The sequence below is a fragment of the Antechinus flavipes genome, chromosome 2 (genome assembly GCF_016432865.1).
Source record: "Antechinus flavipes isolate AdamAnt ecotype Samford, QLD, Australia chromosome 2, AdamAnt_v2, whole genome shotgun sequence".
In the NCBI taxonomy this organism is placed as follows: domain Eukaryota; kingdom Metazoa; phylum Chordata; class Mammalia; order Dasyuromorphia; family Dasyuridae; genus Antechinus; species Antechinus flavipes.
In genome coordinates, this window is record NC_067399.1 from 310,974,900 (window position 1) to 310,996,175 (window position 21,276).

A 21,276-nucleotide genomic window follows, 5' to 3' on the forward strand; every position below is an offset into this window, starting at 1 on the left:
CATTGTCATGATGTTAGTAGTCCTGTAACCATTTGCATTGTTTTCCCTAAGAGTTCTGTTCTTTATTTCTATGCTTATTAAAAAGGAGCTTCCTTTTCCATATCTTTGGCCTAAGAATAGTTATTTGACCTACTTTGTAACAGCTTCATGCTTTGCCAATTAATTGATAAAACTAGGAATTTCCTATCATAGTTTACCTTTATTAAGTCCAATTGAAGCATACTTCTTATCCAAATTGGCTATGGTAGGTAGCCCATAGAAAGTAATATATCTTCTCAGTGCTAATCTGTGCTAGTAGAGAGCTTCCACATCTGAGAGTCCTCTAAAGCAATGAATACGGTGTCAGTTCTCATTTCTGGCTTATTCCAAGATTTTCTTAATGAATTCTAAAATTTCTGTTATAATTAAATGTAATTATAATCATATGATCATGATTGTGATTCTTTGCTACTTAAACTCTTTCTAACTATTGAAAGTATTTTTTCCCCCTAACTTGGCAGTTTCTGCTTTTGCCTGTGACACATCGGACCACTTTCACTTTGGGGTTCTTGCAGGGTATGATCAGGGGATTCTCTATTTTTATTTGCCCTCAGTTTTAATACATTTGAAGAGATTTTTTTCCCCTTGTAATTTATTGAATTTAGTGTCCAGGGATTTTATTTAGTAATTATTTTCAGAGAATATGATGGTTCTTAAATTATCTTTTATCAACCGGTTTTTAAGATCATTTTTGCTAGATATATTTACTTTACTTCCATTTAAAAAATATTTTTGACTTTGTTATCCAACCTTTTTTATTGTCTCCTGATATTACTGAGTTTTTATTTCTCCATTGTGACTTGTAAAGAGTACTTTTATTAGGTAAAGTCTCTTACTTTTTCTTTTACACTATGTATTCTCTTTTCAATTTTTTCCTTCCAAATTCTTTTCATTTATAATTTCATTTTTTAAAAAAATCCTTTGCTTCATTTCTTCTCACCACTCTTTTTTTTGACCAAACCATTTTACTGCCTCAGAGGGTCTCTTTATAGATATGATGGAGAGATTCTGGGTTTTCTACTTAGGCTTCTCTTAATTCATTGTGCTTGGTGTTATCTTTTGTTTACTCATATTTTCATCCTCAGTTCTTGCATTGGGATTTTATGTTCTAATCTGCCCCTCTAGTACTTTTAAATAAGTTGAATGGGATCTATTTGGTCTTGCTATTTCCCCTCATCATCAAGTGTTGAATTGGCTTCAGATCCATTGATCAGAATTTGTGCTTACTTCATTAATATGTTCCCTTTACCAATCTCTGCCAACCTCAGGCTATCATTTTATATATCATGAACCAGATTAAAGAGTTTACATCTGTTTCTTTATCATTGGTCTTAATGTGGGCTTTTCCTCCATTTCCTGGAATATACATACATACATACAAACATATATATTTTATTTACATATGTATTTATATATATATATAATCTTTTAAGGAATAAGTATATTCAAAAAATGAATCCACATATTAGTTGTGTCTGAAAATGTAAAATCTTTATCTGAAGAGATTCACATTTAGAACATTACCTCTCTATCAGGAAGCAAGAAGGATCATGCTTCATCCTCAGTCCTCTTGAGTTATTACATTAATCATAGTTCTTAAATCTTTCACAGATGTTTCCCTTCAATGTAGCAGTCATTGTGCAGATTATTCTCCTTGTTTTGCACATATCATAAAAGTGCTCCCACAATTCTACCCTTGTGGTATAAGCCTAGTAGTGGTTTCATTATGATATCAATGCTCAGGTGCATTAATGACTTTTTTGGCATAGTTCCAAATTTCTTTTCAGAACATCAGGAACAATATATAGCTCCATCAGTAATGAAATAATGTCCCAGCCTAACCCTAGCCCTTCCAACAATTGTCATTTTTCTTTTCAGTTATTTTTGGCAATCTAATGGTTATTATATTACATAAAACCTAAGAATTGTTTCTTCAATTGCATTTCTTTTATTGGTGATTTGGAGTGTGTGTGTATATATATATATATATATATATATATATATATTTTTTTTTTCCCCCCTGAGGCAATTGGGGTTAAATGACTTGCCTGGGGTCACACAACCAGGAAGTTTTAAGTGTCTGAGGCCAGATTTGAACTCAGGTCCTCCTGACTTCAGATCTGGTGCTCTATCCATCACACCAATTAGCTACCCCTGGAGTATTTTTTTAATAGCAATAATTTGGATCAATAATTTATGTCAATAGTTTGGATTTTTTTTGTTTAGTTTTTAAACTACTCATATTCTTTGAACATTTATCTATTGGGAGATGGCTCTCATTCCTAAACATCCTAATCTTTTCCTTTGATGGTTATCTTTCAGACTTTTCTCACACAGACTTGTTGGATACATTTTTTCCCCTCTCAGTTAATTAGTAACATTCAAATTTTGCTTATATTGATTTTGTTTGTATAATATCTTTTCCACTTTATATAGTAAAAATTGCCCATTTATATATAATCTATATCCCTTATTTGTAATATATATGTATATTTTTTCTTGAATCTCTGATTTCTTTCTGATGTGACCTTCTTTGTCTAGATTAAATAACCATTTAGAGCTTATTATGGTAAATGGTTTGAATTATTTTGCTAGTCTCACCCCAATTTCTGATAATTGCTTTTTAATTTTCCCTGAGACTTTTGTTCAACAGTGATTTTTTTACTCTAGTAGTTCAAGTTTTATGGATTTTTGAACATTATGCTCCCATATTCATTTGCTTCTCTATATTCTATACCTGATATGTTCCAGTAATGGAGTTTTATGATTTAAATTAGCACCATAGTTGTATGTGTAATTGTTATGTAGTGTATTTTTTCATTCTAGTATTGCTTCCCCTTACTTTTGTATTTTTTAAAATTTCCCTTGACAATAAGAGTTGAAAAAGAGATTAAAAGAATTAGAGTAGGTAATGAAGAAACCAAATTATCACTCTTTGCAGATGATATGATAGTATACTTAGAGAACCCCAGAGATTCTGCTAAAAAGCTGTTAGAAATAATCCACACCTTTAGCAAAGTCACAGGATACAAAATAAACCCACATAAATCCTCAGCATTTTTATACATCACCAACAAAATCCAACAGCAAGAGATACAAAGAGAAATTACATTTAAAATAACTGTCAAAAGGATAAAATATTTGGAAATCTATCTGCCAAAGGAAAGTCAGGAACTATATGAGCAAAACTGCAAAATACTTTCTATACAAATAAAATCAGATCTAACCAATTGGAAAAATATTAAGTGCTGTTAGATAGGTCGAGCAAATATAATAAAGATGACAATACTACCTAAACTAATCTATTTGTTTAGCGCTATACCAATCAGACTTCCAAGAAACTATTTTAACAACCTAGAAAAAAACAACAAAATGTATCTGGAAGAACAAAAGGTCAAGACTTTCAAGGGAACTAATGAAAAAAAAATCAAATGAAGGTGGCCTAGCTGTACCAGATCTAAAACTATTATTATAAAGCAGTAGTCACCAAAACCATTTGGTATTGGCTGAGAAATAGACTAGTTGATCAATGGAATAGGTTAGATTCAAAGGACAGAACAGCCAATAACTTTAATAATCTAATGTTTGACAAACCCAAAGACCCCAGATTTGGGGATAAGAATTCACTGTTTGACAAAAATTTCTGGGAAAATTGGAAATTAGTATGGGAAACTAGGCATCGACCCACACTTAACACCGTACACCAAGATAAGGTCAAAATGGGTTCATGATCTAGGCATAAAGACTGAGATTATAAATAAATTAGAAGAACATAGGATAGTTTACCTCTCAGACCTGTGGAGGAGGAAAGAATTTGTGACCAAAGAAGAACTAGAGATCACTATTAATCACAAAATAGAAAATTTTGATTATATCACATTGAAAAGCTTTTGTACAAACAAAACTAATGCAGACAAGATTAGAAGGGAAACAATAAACTGAGAAAACATTTTTACAGCCAAAGTTTCTGATAAAGTCCTCATTTCCAAAATATATAGAGAATTGACTCTAATTTATAAGAAATCAAGCCATTCTCCAGTTGATAAATGGTCAAAGTATATGAACAGACAATTTTTAGATTAAGAAATTAAAACTATTTCTAGCCATATGAAAAGATGCTCCAAATCACTATTGATCAGAGAAATGCAAATCAAGACAACTCTGAGATATCACTACACACCTGTCAGATTGGCTAGGATTACAGGAAAAGATAATGATGAATGTTGGAGGGGATGTAGGAAAATTGGGACACTGATACATTGTTGGTAGAATTATGAACACATCCAGCCATTCTGGAGAGCAATTAGGAACTATGCTCAAAAAGTTATCAAACAGTGCATACCCTTTGATCCAGCAGTGTTACTACTGGGCTTATATCCCAAAGAGATCTTAAAGAAGGGAAAAGGACCCATATGTGCAAAATGTTTGTGGCAGCCCTGTTTGTAGTGGCTAGAAACTGGAAATTGAGTGGATGCCCATCAATTGGAGAATGGCTGAATAAATTGTGGTATATGAATATTATGGAATATTATTGTTCTGTAAGAAATGACCAGCAGGAGGATTTCAGAAAGGCCTGGAGAGACTTACATAAACTGATGCTGAGTGAAATGAGCAGGACCAGGAGATCATTATATACCTCAACAACAATACTACATGATGATCACTTGTGATGGACGTGGCTCTCTTCAGCAATGAGATGAACCAAATCAGTTCCATTTGTTCAATAATGAATACAACCAGCTACACCCAGCCAAAAAACTCTGGGAATTGAGTGTGAATCAGTACATAGCATTTCCAATTCCTCTGTTTTTGTCCACTTGCATTTTTTATTTCCTTCTCAGGTTAATTTTACATCATTTCAAAGTCTGATTCTTCTTGTGCAGCAAAATAACTGGATGGCTATGTATACATATATTATATTTAACTTATACTTTAACATATTTAACATGTATTGGTCTACCTGCCATCTGGGGGTAGGGGTAAGGAGAAGGAGGGAAAAGTTGGAACAGAAGGTTTTGCAAGGGTCAATGCTGAAAAATTACCCATGCATATATCTTGTAAATAAAAAGCTATAATAAAAAAATAAAATTTCCCTTGAGATTCATAAATGTTTATTCTTATAGATGAATTGTGTTGTTTCCCCCCACTTCCCCAGTTCTATAAAGTTGTACTTTGCAGTTTGATTGAAATGGTAAAGAATGTTTAGATCACATTTTCTTTTTTACATATATTGGCATAGCCCAATATAAGTAATTAATATTTCTCCATTATTAGGCCTGTCTATTCCTAAAAAGAATATTTCTAGTTGAATTCATACCATATAGCTCCTATATTTGTTTTAGTGAATAAGAACTCTCAATTAAATATATCCATACTATTGTTATTTTGAATAGAATTTTTCTATCTCTTCCAGGTTTTTTTGGTAAATATACACAAGATTAATTATTCACATGCATTTATTTTACATTCTGAAACTTTGATATGTAACTTGTCTCAATTAATTTTAATTGAATGTCTAGAAATCTCTGTGTAGAAAATCATGTCAGAAATTTCTACTAATGTATAACAAACTCCTTTCCTCTCACTACAAATTAAATCAGTTTTCTCTTATCTTGTTTGTCTTAGAAAGTAAGAGTACCTCTTTATTACAAGTCATAGAACATCATTTCATAAACTAAGAATATTGTTATTTAACTTTTTCTTGAGCCTTTTTTCATTTATGATATAGTTATATATTAAGTTAAATGTTGAATATCCACTGAAATTTTAATTAAAGCTTTCTTGAAGAGGAAGAGAATTCCTTTCTTTTTATAGTTTCTTCAAACTATCTAGTCATATTTAGAATTATGATCCAGATATTAGGAATTTATTGATTCATGTAGTATGATATATTGCTAACTGAAAAAAGAGAATGGACTTAGAAAAACCATATAATTCTTTTCTACAAGCATTTGTTAAGCACAAGGTGCAATGAAAGATATTAGATCCACAAAGCAGAGAAAATAAAAAAGAGCCCTTACCCCAAAAATCTTACATTCCACCAAGGAATAGGCAATACATAAATGGTAATTTGAGGAGTTAGGTACTAACTACTAGGGGGATAGGGAAAGTTTTCCTGGAGGATATAACATGTGAATTGAGTCCTGATAAAAATTAGGAATTCTTAAGTGGTAGAATTGAAGAGTGAGTGAGTGCAAAGTGGACCAGCCTATGCAAAGGCAGAGATAGAATGTCAAGTTTAGGGAGCAGTTAACAATCCAGTTTGGTTGGAATGTGAGGAACGAGAATGAGGATAATATGATATAATTCTGGAATCTTAGGCTAGAGCCAAATTATAATGGTCTTTAAATATCATGTTGAAGCATTTGTATATTATCCTGAATGTTCTTGACCAAGGGAGTGACCTGGGCAAAACTGTGTTTTAGGAAGGCTATTTTGGCACTGTTTGGAGGAGGAATTGGAGAGGGTAGAGCCTGGAAGCAGAGAAAGCAATTAGGAGGCTATAGCAATAGTCCAAGGAGGAGGTGATGACTGCTTGAACTAGGGCAGCTGCAGTGTTGAATTATGTGGCTAGATGTGGGCGTTTGTGAGACTTTGAAGTCCTTTTAAGAGAACATGTGTAATCCAGAATTATTTTTTTAAAAAAAACCTTTAAAAAAGGATGCTTTTTCCATTTTGTATCTTTATTTTCTTTCTGCTTATTCATCATATTTTTAATAAATAAGATGAAAAGAGTTATTACACAGGATTCCTAAGCCTTTTCTTCTCCAGGATGTAATTTTTCACTAAATTCAAAATGGTTTACTAAAATGAAAGGCAAAATTAAAAATCCTTTCAAAAATGAAAATTATAAAGTTATAAATGAAAATGAAAAATGCCTAATAAGTGATATGATCCTTCCTTTCAACCTTTTCAGCATCATTACCATCAAAAAAAATCATTTTAAGGGCCTGTCTGCTCATCAGCATGTGGTATTTCCCTACGACCTATTCTAGATTATTAAAAAGATTATATCCCTAAAATTGAGGCTCTGGTTTGTAGTTGCTAACTTAAATAGTTTAACTGGTAAACTGGCTAATACTGATTTAAGATCCTAATTATTTTATTATAAATGCGTATGCATACACATGTATACTGTGATTACATAGACATATATACACATGTACATATACAGGGTGACTCAAAAGCCTTAGTGCAGTTGTTGCCCTAAGAATAGATTGTAGGGAAATATTACATGTTGACAGTGTTTGGTACCATGCCACGAGCAGATAGACTATAAAAATGTTTTTGTTGGTAATGATGGCTAAAGGAAAGTGGAGAGGACTAATTTTTCTTCAGTTTTCACACTAAGACTTTTGGGTCACCCTATTCTTGTATACATATCTATTTTTAGAGTAGATCCCAGGCAAAACTGTGTAATAGGACATCTTTATTTCCCATTCTGTGTTACTTCTTTCTCACCTCCTTTTCCCAGTGGCCCACTATACTAAGTTGCTGCAAGTTATCTACCTTCAGACAAGCAATTCTCAGATATCATAAAAGATTGGTATTTGGTAGGGGTGGAGGTAGATTGTGGTCTTAAATATGTGATAACATTGGGATATATTTGGAAAAATCAGTTGAATCAGAGGACCTGATTTCAAATCCTTTCTCTAGTACTTCCTATGTATCATTGGACAAATTGTTTAATCTCACTAGGCTTGTCTCTGCATTTGAAAAATGAAGGAATTGAATTGGATAACTTCATTTATTTCCCTTCCTTCTCTAGTTCTCTGAGCCTATAATTTCCTTTATATATCAATTCAGATCTGCAAAATTATAGTCTTAGCAAGTTTCCTATAGTGTCCTGATAAATAAGACACTAAAATATCATTCCCTTGGGATCCTCCTTTTACAAGTTAAAATTAAATTGCAAACTAAAAATTAAAACATTTATAGTGGTGGGGATTTCAGATTTTTACTACATAGTAAGGAAATAACAAATTTGAATATGTCACTTTCTACAAAGGCGTTGTGGACTAAAGGTTAGAGTTAACTTTGAAAACATGGTAGACTGGATTCAAGTGTCTGATTCTAAAGACACTCTTTGGTTGACCTTTGACACCTAAATTAACCTGTCAATTCACCAAATTCTCTCTACCAATAATTTGCTTAATAAAAGAAATTACCTCCTTTGGGAGTTCTGGATCTGTGATAAAATCATAGGTCCAGACACTGCCCTCCATTAAAAAAAAGCAAACAAGTAACCATATAAAATTTGTCAAATCTTACTCTTTATTGTATCATGAACCTCTTTGGACATCTGATGAAATCTGTGGACCTTTTCTCAGAATGATGTTTTAAAATGTGTGTAATAAAATATGTAGGATTGCAAAGGAAATCAATTATATTTAAATATACTTATCAAAATATTAAAAACACTACTTCATAATGTATAGTCATTAAGGTGATGGTCACTAACTTTCAGCAGCATGCCTGATTAAATGTTTAATTCTGGTTTTCCTTATTTCACAGCTTTTAGAATTTAGCACTAATTCTTTCTAGCAATTATGATGAAAACAAGAGAGTTGATAGTAATTTGAGTTAACTATATTAAGGGATGAGGGGCAAATGTTTCTACTAACTTCAGAAGAATATCTACTTAAAAAAAATTCATTTAAAAATTCTTAAGCAGAAGTGAAATGAGCAGAACCAGGAGATCATTATATACCTCAACAATGATACTGTTTGAGGATGTATTCTGATGGAAGTGGATCTCTTTGATAAAGAGAGCTAATTCAGTTTCAATTGATCAAGGATGGACAGAAGCAGCTACACCCAAAGAAAGAACACTGGGAAATGAATATAAACTGCTTGCATTTTTGTTTTTCTTCCCGGGTTATTTCTACCTTCTGAATCCAATTCTTCCTGTGCAACAAGAGAACTATTCGGTTCTGCACACATATATTGTATCTAGGATATACTGTAACCTATTCAACATGTAAAGGACTGCTTGCCATCTGGGGGAGGGGGTGGAGGGAAGGAGGGGAAAAATCCGAACAGAATTGAGTGCAAGGGATAATACTGTAAAAAGTTACTCTGGCATGGGTTCTGTTAATAAAAAGTTATTTAAAAAAATTCTTTAGCAGGCACAATATTCTTAAAGGAAAGATGGGAAATAAGTTTGGGGTTTTGATTTTGAAAATTGCTGTGATTATCATTTTATTTACTTACCACCATGACTCAGCTGCCTTCTTATTCTGGAAGCTCCTTTCAGTTGCATAAGAATTTCTCATTCTGGAATAATCCTCTGACCTTGTGGCTCTCTCTTCTTATGAGTGATTTCTTCCTGAAACTTCCATTTTTGAAGGGCCTAGCTCAGAGGTACTTTATTCCTCTGTTTCTGACTCTGGACTGTATTACATTACGATGCCTACTAAAATGTACCTTCTTCTCCAGCCCCACTTTTTATCACCCTTTTAAGTGTATTTCTTTCCCCTATTAGAAAGCATGTTCCTTAAGGGCAGGCCTTGGGAGCTACAAACCAGAATCTTTTTTTAAGGTATTTGTATCTCCAATATTTAGCATATTGCTTGATTTAAGTGAACCCTTAAATTCTTGACTTGACTTGACTTGACTGGACATTATCATTAAATGATATTTATTAAATACCCACTTTATACTCTGAGTGGCCCTAAGGGGTGTAAATATAAAGCATATTCCCTTCTCTCAAAGAGTTTGCAATCTGTAAGAATATTAAGATATGCACAAAGATAATATAATGCAAGTTAAAGTATGGTACAAATAAGAGGATTATAACTTGAAGGAGGAAGATCAAATGAAAGAGAATTCACTCCAAATTTGGGGAAATAAAGGAATACCTCATGGGTAAAGACCTCCTGTACCAATATAGAAGTATTAGGAATTAGTTTAGTTTTTTTAGTGCTTCTTATGTTTTTATATAATTAGTATTTTATATTTTCTTACAATAAAACAACTCTTCCACCTTTTTTGTTTGTTTCTGGGCACATCTCTTAAACAGCTGAAGCTACTATTTAAACTTCCAACTTGGGAAAATGAGAATCAATCTTCTTTGATAAATGAAAATGAAGCTCAAATTGAAGATAATGCAGTTAAGTATTTATAGGTAGAAATATTTAGCATATTTAAGAACTGAATACTGTAAAACATTATTTTTCTTTTTAGGGCATGCAGGGTAAGTTGATATTTATAGTTATGTTAAGTATATAAAAGAAATAAATTAACAATAAGTCAGAGGACCTGTGTTCAAATCCTACCTCATCACTTACAACCTGTACAACTCTGGACAAGTTACTTTTACCTCTCTGGGTCTCAATTTCTTTATTTATAAAATGAGGGGGGTTGGAAAAAATGCCATCTAAGATTCCTTCCAGCCCTAAATTTGTGATCTGATTTGTTTGCTTATTTATATATATATACTCTTGCTGCCTTTCTGCTTCCCTCTCCCTCTCCCTTTCTCTTCCCATTTTTTCTCTTCTCTCCTCTCTTCCCTCCCTCTTTATTTCTCTCATTCCATCTTCTCTTCTTCTCTCAGATGGAAGGACAAACAGTTCTTAATGTGCTTGCCTCAAACTGAAATCTGTGGAAAATTTTAACTTAAAAAGCCAAGATGTCAGGACAGCTAGGTGGCACAGTGGATGGAGCACCAGTCCTGAAGTCAGGAGAATCTGAGTTCAAATCTGATCTTAGACACTTAATTAACACTTCCCAATTGACCCTGGGCAAGTCATTTAACCCCAATTGCCTCAGGAAAAAAAAAAAGCCAAGGTCTTTCATTACATCCAGAGCCATCTCCAGTCATCTTGATTTATATCTGGCCACTGGACCCTCATGACTCTGGAGGGTAAAGTGAGGCAGGTGATCTTGCCCCAGCCTTCCCTCACTTAAAAGCAGTTCACTTGCATGTCATGGCATCATCTCCCTGAAGTTGTGGTCCTTTTCAGGGACGAAGGACAAACAACAACAAATTCAATATAAGTCATCTTAAACTTAGATCAGTTTTCCCCTATCAGCTTTCTCTGCTGTCCTTCTATTTATGCTCATCTAGTCACAGAATGGAAATTAATCACAACCCAAATTTCAGATTAAGGAAGAGAAAGCTACTGCTAATTAAAGCAGACCAAAAGCAAACTATGGCTCATATTAAAGGTAGATACAAATTATTTTAAAATCTGTTCCGTATTGATTAATGGTGTGATTGTTATTTCCTCACTAGAGCAGATAATTGAGAGCTGACAGTATATTAGAAATATAATGAGACAAAATATGTGTTAGAAAAGAAAGGTTAGAAGACCTTGTATGTAACTTTTGTAATGAATGTGCTTCAGTTCCTGAAAGTATTCTGCAAACAACTCTGGATGTCAATTACAAGATGGTTTAACTCAGTTTTCCAAAGGTAAGCAATTTATTCCCTAATAGTGGCTTACTCTTATGCCCCTGGATGACCCCAAGTGTGTAGGGCAAAATACTTTCTAATCTACAACCCAATATGGTAGATATATGGGACAGAAAAAGGAAACTGACTAGAAAATCAGAATTTGTGTTCAGATCCTGTTTGTAAACTGACTCCCCTGACTTACCTCAGGAAAGTCACTTAACTTCACTTTTCTCATCTGGAAAATGAAAAGATTAGACTAAATAGCCTCTGAGTTACTTTCTAACCCTATATCTGTGAACCTATGCACTACTATAATTCTGCTTTATTCTGCTCCTTCCCCCCTCTTTTTTTACCCTCCTTTTCTCTCCCTCCTCCTACTCTTCCCCCCGCCCCGTCTCTCTCTCTCTCTTTCTCTCTCTTTCTCTTTCTCTTTTTCTCTCTTTCGCTCTCTTTCTCGCTCTCTCGCTCTCTCTCGATCTCTCTCTCTCTCTTTCTCTCTCTCTCTCTCTCTCTCTCTCTCTCTCTCTCTCTCTCTCTCTCTCTCACACACACACACACACACACACACACACACACACACACAGAGTATAAGGATGCTGAAAAGGTATTATCCCCAGGAAATCTTCCATGTAGCCAGCTGTTCAGACCCCTTGGTGAAAGTCAGATGAGCATAGTTTTGTCAATTTGATCATGAAAACATCTTCTACTGCTTTTGCAGTTTCATAAATCAGTCCTTAATCATCATGTTAGTGTGATTTGCTTAAGTTTTCAAGGTACATTTAGAAGATATATTATCTATGCTCTCAAAGTGGAGACATATACCTTACTTTTAAAATGTAAATCTTTTTTGAAAGAGATGTGTGTGTATATACGTATGTATGTATGTATGTATATTTGTGTGTTTTCTAAACTGGACTCCTGCTATCCCTTCCAACTGAAGTTGTTCTTCTTGAGGCAGTCATTCTGCAAAATTGCTTTAATTGTCACTTATATTGCCCCTAACCATCACTGCCTTTATTATATTTGCAAATATTCTTTGCTTGTTCGCTAGTCCAGATGTCATTCCTTTAAGAGAACACCCTTGAACAAGGGCCTATATGACTATTACTGCCAGTTCGGTTTCAGTGAGGAATTGGACATTTCCAAGAGAAAGGGAATTTTATGTTCTTTTACACTTCATTTTGTTTGAGACTGAATCATGAGCACACACCTACACACCAGATGTTGTGCATGGACTTTGAAAGAAAAATCCTTGAAGCAATTCTGCTGCATTTAAAGGAAAATAAAAATTCAGAGGGTCCTTTCACTCTGCCTTATAACATAAAATAGCAAAGTGTGCCTCTGATCTCTTTGGTGTTTAGTTGAAGTTTGTGTGTTCATATGAACTTTAATTAAAGATGTTTAAAGGCTTTGCCATCTTTCAGATCTCTCCAGTCATAATGATAGAGCTTTATTTTCAATATATTCCTCTATATTTTTCTTCTACATTTGTTTCAATACTTGATGCAGGTGCCTTTTTTCCTCTGGGGCACAGAGCTTAAGGAATGTTTTTGTGTCTCTCCTAAAATGCTTTAAATCTTAAAGTAAGGCAGGAGAAATCTCCAAAGGGGAATAAAAGATTTTTAAATGGTATGGATGTTAAACCTCTAGGAGAGATGGCCTACACTGTGACCCCATTCTCTACTCTTCTAGTATTTTTTTGCCTCAGTATTTTATCAAAGGCTGTCATCCTCACAGTAAAAGTGGAGATAAAGAAATAGGAAAGCATACTAGATGTTCACTTAAGTCCTGAATAGGAGTCATTCTGGGATTTCTTATCACATATTGAAAGGTATAATGAATACCACCAAGAGCTTGAAGGGTTTTTTGAGATGATCAAATTATGTTTGCCTTGTTTTAATGCTAAAACAAAACAAAACAAAACAAAACAAAAAAAACCATCAAGAAAGACTAAGAGATATTAAGTAATTGTAAAATTCTTACATTAAGTAATATCCAGGGTAACCTACTATTACTAGCTCTCTTTTTATTCCTATTTTCAAGAGATCAGGAAAAGGAAAAATATAGGGATTAACCATATACCTCCAATTTTTTCCATTAAGTTTTAAAAACATACATATTAACTTGGCATAGGAATTTTTCTGATTTCCTATACCTACAAACTTTGGTCTTTGTGTGGATAAGATAAGTGAGCACTTGTAATCATCTATCTCCATCTCCCTTTCAAGAGTATTTTCTCTGGTAGTATCTCAGTTTCTCCAACTGATATGAATGATTCTTTATTAAAAAGAATTATGTTTTCTTCATTAAAAAATACTCAAATTTTAAAATTGACAACTTTATTCACAATTACAGTTCCTATTTCTAATTTTTGCCTGTCCCTATTTTATTTTGTAATGTTTTAATTTCCCATTTATATTATGAGATAGTTTTTGAAAGGTACAATTCTAAGTATTCAAGAAGTATGAACAGTAAGTAGTGTGAAATGTACCAGGTTGTAAAATGGGTCAGTAATCATTGAATTCAATAGTTGCTGAGTAGTTGGGCAAAAAAGTAATTTTAAAATTTGAGTACTGGGAGATTTTGAAAATGGCTGCAATTTTACTCAGCCAAAATTTCCATTTTAAGAATGAGAAAATACTTTTATACTTTTTTACTTTTAGTAGGTGAAAAGTAATTTTTCAATGGAACATTGACTATTAATTTAATCTTAAATAAGTTTTATTTTTAAACTCTCAATGTAGAAATTTTTTTCAATATTTATAATATTCTCAGAATTTTGACTATCTGGGACTGTCAGATTTTAAATTGATGTTTTTGTAATGGTAATTCAGGTTCTTTCTATTTAAGATTTATACTTTTCAGAAAGCTTGAAGATAACCTTTGAACACTAAGCTTCATAAATGATATTAATCATTTTAAAAATGATTTAGAAGTTGTATGATTAGTGATGAAAGATACTCGATTGCCCAACTAAAAGAAACTAAGAACAGAAAGTGTTTATTTCTGTTTTGTTTTTATATTCTTTATATAGGGCAAGAATTATTAAAATATGATTTTATAGATGCTAAAGAGACAAGGGATAATTTACCACAACTGTTACCCATGGAGTTATAAACATACAATATTTCAGTAGGATTCAGTTACAATAGAATACATATATGTAGATATATACTCTGCAGGAAGTTTGTCTGCTTCTAAAATGAATGCTATTCAGCTTTTCTCATTGTTATTTCCCTTTTAACATTATTTGAACAGTAAAGCCTTTCATCTTTATACAAGTTTCTAGAATCCTCAAGTATCCTTCTAGAATTCTCTATTATGCATATCCAGAGTTTGAAGGGACTGACCTTAGCCTTCTATTATGGCAGTTGACCTCTTCCACAATTTCCTTGAAAAATGATCAAACTCTTTTTAAACATATCATTAGCAAGACAACCATTGTGAGAGAGTTCTAATTGTTTAGGAAAACAAAACAATGTTTTACTTATTTCTCCCCCAAAATAGTCTACCTTGCTTTTGCCTTTGAAAGCTATGCAAGATAAGTTATTTAGATAACTAAGGGTAGTACTTCTCTGCCTCTCCAAGAATTTTCTTCTTCAAATAACTAACCCTTTAACTGAGTATTATATCCTTTCCAAATCAGATCAACTGGTTTCCTTCCTCTACACTTACTCCAGCTGTCTTCTCTTGAAATTCCTTATATTTGGAAGATGTGGAAGTTCTTACTTTGTGCTATTTGTTTACATTCACAAGTCTGTGACTGATTAAATCCCTTGTTCAGAGTAATCTCACTAGATTTATATGTTCAGTTTTTAAAAGGACCATGCAGGTTCACTTTGTCATGTGATTACGGACTGCATTCCTAACCTCCTCTGTAAATATCATGTCTTTAGTGTAATGGGAATCAAGGTAAGAGGCTGAATGAATCAAGAAAAAAATAACTTGTTATCAATAAAAACATTTAAGAAGCATCGGATGTTGTTGGTGGGTTTCTAGTTTTATGGCATATTTTATCATGACATATTATAGGTCCTGTCAAAAATATGTCCTTTTCAGTTAGAAAATGTTGAGGGGAAGTTAGACTTAGTCTTAACCCGTAGATTTGTGTCTTGGGTCAATAGTGATACTCCAGAGAGGATTTGTTATATGCCTTCTTTTCTCTCTTATTTTGCAAAAGAATATCAGACTATATAGTATAACATTGGCCCAAAGTCAGGTTAACCTAGTTTCAATTGGTGTCTGACTGATACTGGCTATATGGTCCTTAGCAAGTCACTTAGTTCTCCTGTGCCCACAAACAATTCTCTAAGACTAAACTACAAGCTAGTGGCTTCTTTCCATTTTTACCTTTATAACTCCTTATTCCAACACTGAACCACAAAACCTCCCACACCAATGAAATCACTTTATTATTGTTGTTTAGTCCTTTGAGTGATGTCCAACTCTTCATGACCCCATTTGCAGTTTTCCTGAAAGAGACTCTAGAATGGTTTGTCATTTCTTTCTCCAGCTCATAGTACAAACGAGAAAACTGAGGCAAAAGAGATTAAGTGATTTGCCCAGGGTCACACAACGAATAAATATAGGAAGTCAGAGTTGAACTCAGGTCTTCCTGACAACAATTCTAGTGCTCTGCCCATTGTGCAACCCAGCTCCCTCTAATGAAATTGTTGGTCTAGCCTAACTGAGTTTCAATTGATAAATGATGGACAGAAGCAGCTACACCCAAAGAAAGAACACTGGGAAACGAATGTGAACTATTTGCATTTTTGTTTTTCTTCCTGGGTTATTTTTACCTTCTGAATCCAATTCTCCCTGTGCAACAAGAGAACTGTTCGGTTCTGCAAACATATATTGTATCTAGGATATACTGCAACATATCTAACATATATAGGACTGCTTGCCATCTGGGGGAGGGGGTGGAGGGAGGGAGGGGAAAAATCGGAACAGAAACGAGTGCAAGAGATAATGTTGTAAAAAAATTACCCTGGCATGGATTCTGTCAATAAAAAGTTATTATTTAAAAAAAAAAAAAAGAAATTGTTGGTCTAGGATAAAGGAAACTGTGTGGATGGGAGTAGGAGTAAAACTATTGCAAAAAAAACTTACAAGTCCCTGAGGCTAAGTTATCCCTCTAAAGCGGCTTATGGACCATGGCTTTGACATTGCACTCCTTTGTGTCAGTCCACCATAACACTCTGTTTTGTGGTATCTTTTTCTTTACCCCACTCCCATGCCATGCAGTCTCTCCTAACCCCGCTCCATGTTCTATGGTGTCTTTTCTACTGAACCCACTTCTCCTTATAGCTAACTAGCTCTTTTAGGGTGCTAAGTCCCTTTCAGAATTTAGCCTGCCAGTTAAGGGCATGCCTCAGCCTCATGGGGTGTTTCCTTTCTCCTGGTAAATGGCAAGATCCACTTGGGAATTTGCCTTTTCCATCATTAATTCTTAAAACCTCTTTCTATACTCTCCCAACTTTATTTCATATTTACCATTCCTGGTGTCTGTTGCCAAAAAAAAAAAAAAAAGAAAAAGAAAAAGAAAAAAAAAAACAAAAGAAAAAAAGGAAAAATCTTACAATTGTATTGTTGCAAGAAATAGGACATATTTTTTGTATTTTTCCCCATAAAAGATGAATTCAAATTATGGAGATGTAGCAATATGAATACTGTCTTTAACTGTGTATAATCAGTATCTGCTCCTGCCCCCCCTTCTTCATACATACATATTGTTAAATGTTGTAGATTACCAAACAGGTATTGTTGAAAATTGAATTCACTGCATCTGAAGATATTGTCTGTTGACATTTTTAACTTTGTTTAAATTAGTTAGACTTATATATTTAAAAACATGGTGTGTTCTACAAAACAAAACAACAGCGGCAGCAAAAACAAGTAAATAAACAAACGAATAAAATGATCTGACCAAATACTTAAATAATATTAAAGCCATTGCTTGAAGTTGCATAAAGTGTACTGAGAACTGCCAAGCATTTGTGAAATGTTTTGAGGTAGTGAATAGAGAGAGATTAGATAGTAAAATTTGATCATTTTTATAGCCAACTAAGTAGTTTGTTTAGTAGATAGAACTCTGGGCCTGGAGTCAGACTTACATTTCTGAGTTCACATCTGGCCTCAGATACTTACTGTGTGCCCCTAGGTGTGTCACATAAGACCTATTTGCCCATAGTTCCTCATCTATAAAATGGAGACGCACTGCAGAAGGAAATGGCGCTCTAGCATCTTTGCCAAGGAAACTGCCTCAACAAAATTCATGGGGTTCTGCAGCATCCAGCATGACTGAAAACCAACAGTCATTTTTATATAGTACAAAAACACCTCTTTTGAACCCTCTCTCTGTTTCCATTTTAATTAGTCTTGTCTAACAGAACTACTAATCCTTGAAAGAGTCTAAAACTTTAGGACCACAATGAGGTCATAAATGTTTGGGGCCATTCAAAATATTCTGATGGCTGCCATATTCTAATGGCTGATATCTTCAAGGGAAGACTGAATGATCACTTTGACATACTTCATACATGAAAGTATATAGTACCCTGGAGATCTGTTTTGATCATTACTGAGCATCTAATGAGTGGCTCTGGTTCAGCCCACATAGGCTAATAAAGCAAGCCTGCACATGATGCGATGTGAATAAGACCTCCTTTGAAAACATCTAGAAATTCCCTTGAGGCATCACCTACATTTATTGCAAAGTAGTGACACAATACAAATATCTAATGAAATAAGTTACTTTATGAAAAGTAAGGTCATGTTAGATGAGGGAAAAGAACAACGTTCAAAGTATAAACAATAAAATGAAATCATTTAAAATATGCCTACTTTTATCCAAAACTTTTCCTATTTTAGTTGTAAATTTTAACCATGTACATACATACTGTGGCTTGAAGGTTAGAGTAGGGGATAGAGAATAAAACATATAGAAAGATTGGTTACATTTTTTATTGAGCCTAGGAGGATCCATTCTCTCCATACTATTAGGAAGAACATGGACTTTACCCTTTTCCCAATATCTTAAGCATTCTTCATTATGTCTTTCAGTTCCAGAATGGATTTGGGCCAATTGATCTTTTTTGTTAATAGTATTTTATTTTTCCAAATAATATGTAAAAACAGCTTTTAACATTCATTTTTGTAAAACTTTGTGTTCCAGATTGTCCTTCCTTCCTCTTTTAGCTCCCTCTTCCCCAAGACAGTAAGCAATCTGATATAGATTACACATGTGTAATTATTTTAAACACATTTCCATATGTGGCATGATCAAAAGGGGAAAAAATCACAAGAAAGAAAAAAAGGACAAGCAAACAAACAATAACAAAAGGTGAAAATGCTATGAATTTATCTACATTCAGTTTCCATAGTTCTTTCTCTGGATGAGGATGACTTTTTCCATCCCAAGTCTATTGGAATTGCCTTGAATCAGCACATTGTTGAAAAGAGCCAAGTCCATCACAGATGATTATCATAAGCTTCTTGTTATTGTATACAATATTCTCTTGGTTCTGCTCTCTTCACTTAGCATCAGTTCATGTAAATCTTTCCAGGCTTTTCTGAAATCAGCCTACTCATCATTTCTTATAGAACAATAATATTCCATTACATTTTTATACATTAATCATCTGGGGCAGCTAGGTGGTACAGTGGATAGTCCTGAAGTCAGGAGGACCTGAGTTCAAATGTGGCCTCAGACACTTCACACTTCCTAGCTGTGTGACCCTGGGCAAGTTATTTAATCCAAGCTGCCTCAGCAAAAAAAAAAAAAAAAAAAAGTTAATCATCCATTCTCCAACTGATGGGCATCCACTCAGTTTCCAGTTTCTTGCCACTACAAAAAGAACTGCTACAAACATTTTTGCACATGTAGGTCCCTTTCCCTCTTTTATAATCTTTTTGGGATACAGACCCACTAGAGATGCTTCTAGACCAAAAGGTATGCAGAGTTTATAGGCTTTTGGACATAGTTCCCAGTTGCTTCCTAGAATTGTTGGATCATTTCATAACCCCACCAACAGTACATTAATGTCCCAGTTTTCCCACGTCCTCTCCAACATTCATCTTTTTTCGTGTCATCTTAGTCAATTTGAAATGTATGAAGTGGTACCTCAGAGTTGTCTTAATTTGCTTTTCTTTAATCAATAGTTATTTAGAGCATTTTTTCATATGACTAGAAATGGCTTTAATTTCTACATCTGAAAATTGTCTATCTCCTTTTACCATTTATCAATTAAAGAATGGGATTATTATAGTATTGTTATTTCTGATCATCATTAGTCTTTTACCTAATGCTATATTTGGGGCTCTATTTACTCTAATTTCAGACATCATTTTAGTAAGTAGTTTTGTAATTTCTAATCCTGCAGATTATTAGGAGAATTATAAAAGGGGAAGAGAACAACTATAGGTAGACACAGCAACAGCTAATAGTAGAAAATATGGACATAGGGGGAAAAATCATGAAAAGCCAACACAAGAATTTACATATTCTAGAAGAGTGAGCTCTTTCAGTACAGTGGTGAATATATTTCATTGTGCCTAGAAGAAACTGCTTTTCTAGGTCTCTTCATCAATTAATTCATATTTCAGCTCAATAAAAATTATTACAGTTGTCCAAAAGTAAAATGGGCTAGTCTCATAGCTGATATCTTCAAGGGAAGACTGAATGATCACTTTGACGTCACGTAGTGGGAGTTATTGCTTTAGGTGTGGGTTCTGCTAGATAACTTCTAAGGATTCTTCTGATTCTAATAATCTAATTTTTCTCTTATTCTTCCGGAAATTTCCTCTAAGATCCAATAAATCTGATTGAATGGGTAGATAAATCACTCATTTCTCCACAGGCCTTTTCTTTGTATTTGAAAGAAAAGAAAAATGGATTGAGTTTAGATTTTCCTGAAGGAAAATAACATATGTAGAATTGTGTCTCACCTCACTTATAAACTAGATTCTGCTCTTTCCCTCTCCTTTGGTTCTCCATTCTACTTTGGGAAATCAGAAGTTTTACTTAAAGGGCAATAACCCTTTTCTGTGTCTTATTTTTACTTATGGGTTGAACTGAAAGAAATTGTGTTTGTAACTATTGAAAACATCACTTGCATGTTGCTTTTTAAACAGTTTTCATTATTTCTCTCTAAACTGTAATCTCTTTGAAAGGCTATATGTTATTACTGATTCACTAAGGAACTGATCATTAACTTTTGAGTGATGTCTCTATATGAAGCTTTGCATTGGTATCCTAAAGAGTATATTTGTTGTAGTTTACAATGCTTTTCATTTTTTTATTTTCATTCTGAGGTATAGTCTCTAAAGTTCACAGTTATCTTTGCATTTATACCTGATTGACAGCAGCTAATAGAGACTTGGTAAAGCTTGGGTTTTACACTTTCCTTGGCCAAACTAAAAGCTGAGGACATCATCAGACATATGGCTTTGGAACATACACATTGTATAATTACAAGTTATTACTTTAGTATGACATATAATTATAAGTTATTACTTTGTATGGCCCATATATGTATATTACATTTAACGTATTTATAATATGCATATACATTACATGTATAAAATGTGTTTGTATTTACATGTACTTCTAAATTTAAAAAATAATTATATGGAGGTATCCTATCAACAAATATGATTGAATATAATCTTCCCAAGATTGAAGTTTAAAATTAAACACTGAAGCCCTGTGGAAGGATCACTGGATTTGTATTGAAAAATCTGCTTTAGAATATTGCTACTCATCACATGTGATGATCTGGGCCCTTGTTTCCTCTATAAAGTAAAAAGGGCATTTTATCTCTTTATCCTATGATTCC

At 33.6% G+C, this 21,276-nt stretch overlaps 1 protein-coding gene across 1 annotated transcript in view; it reads left to right on the forward strand.

Moving 5' to 3' along the window:
- Positions 1–21,276, forward strand: part of CEP128 (centrosomal protein 128) — a 547,917-nt gene that overhangs the window by 450,637 nt on the left and 76,004 nt on the right. The window lies entirely within an intron of this gene.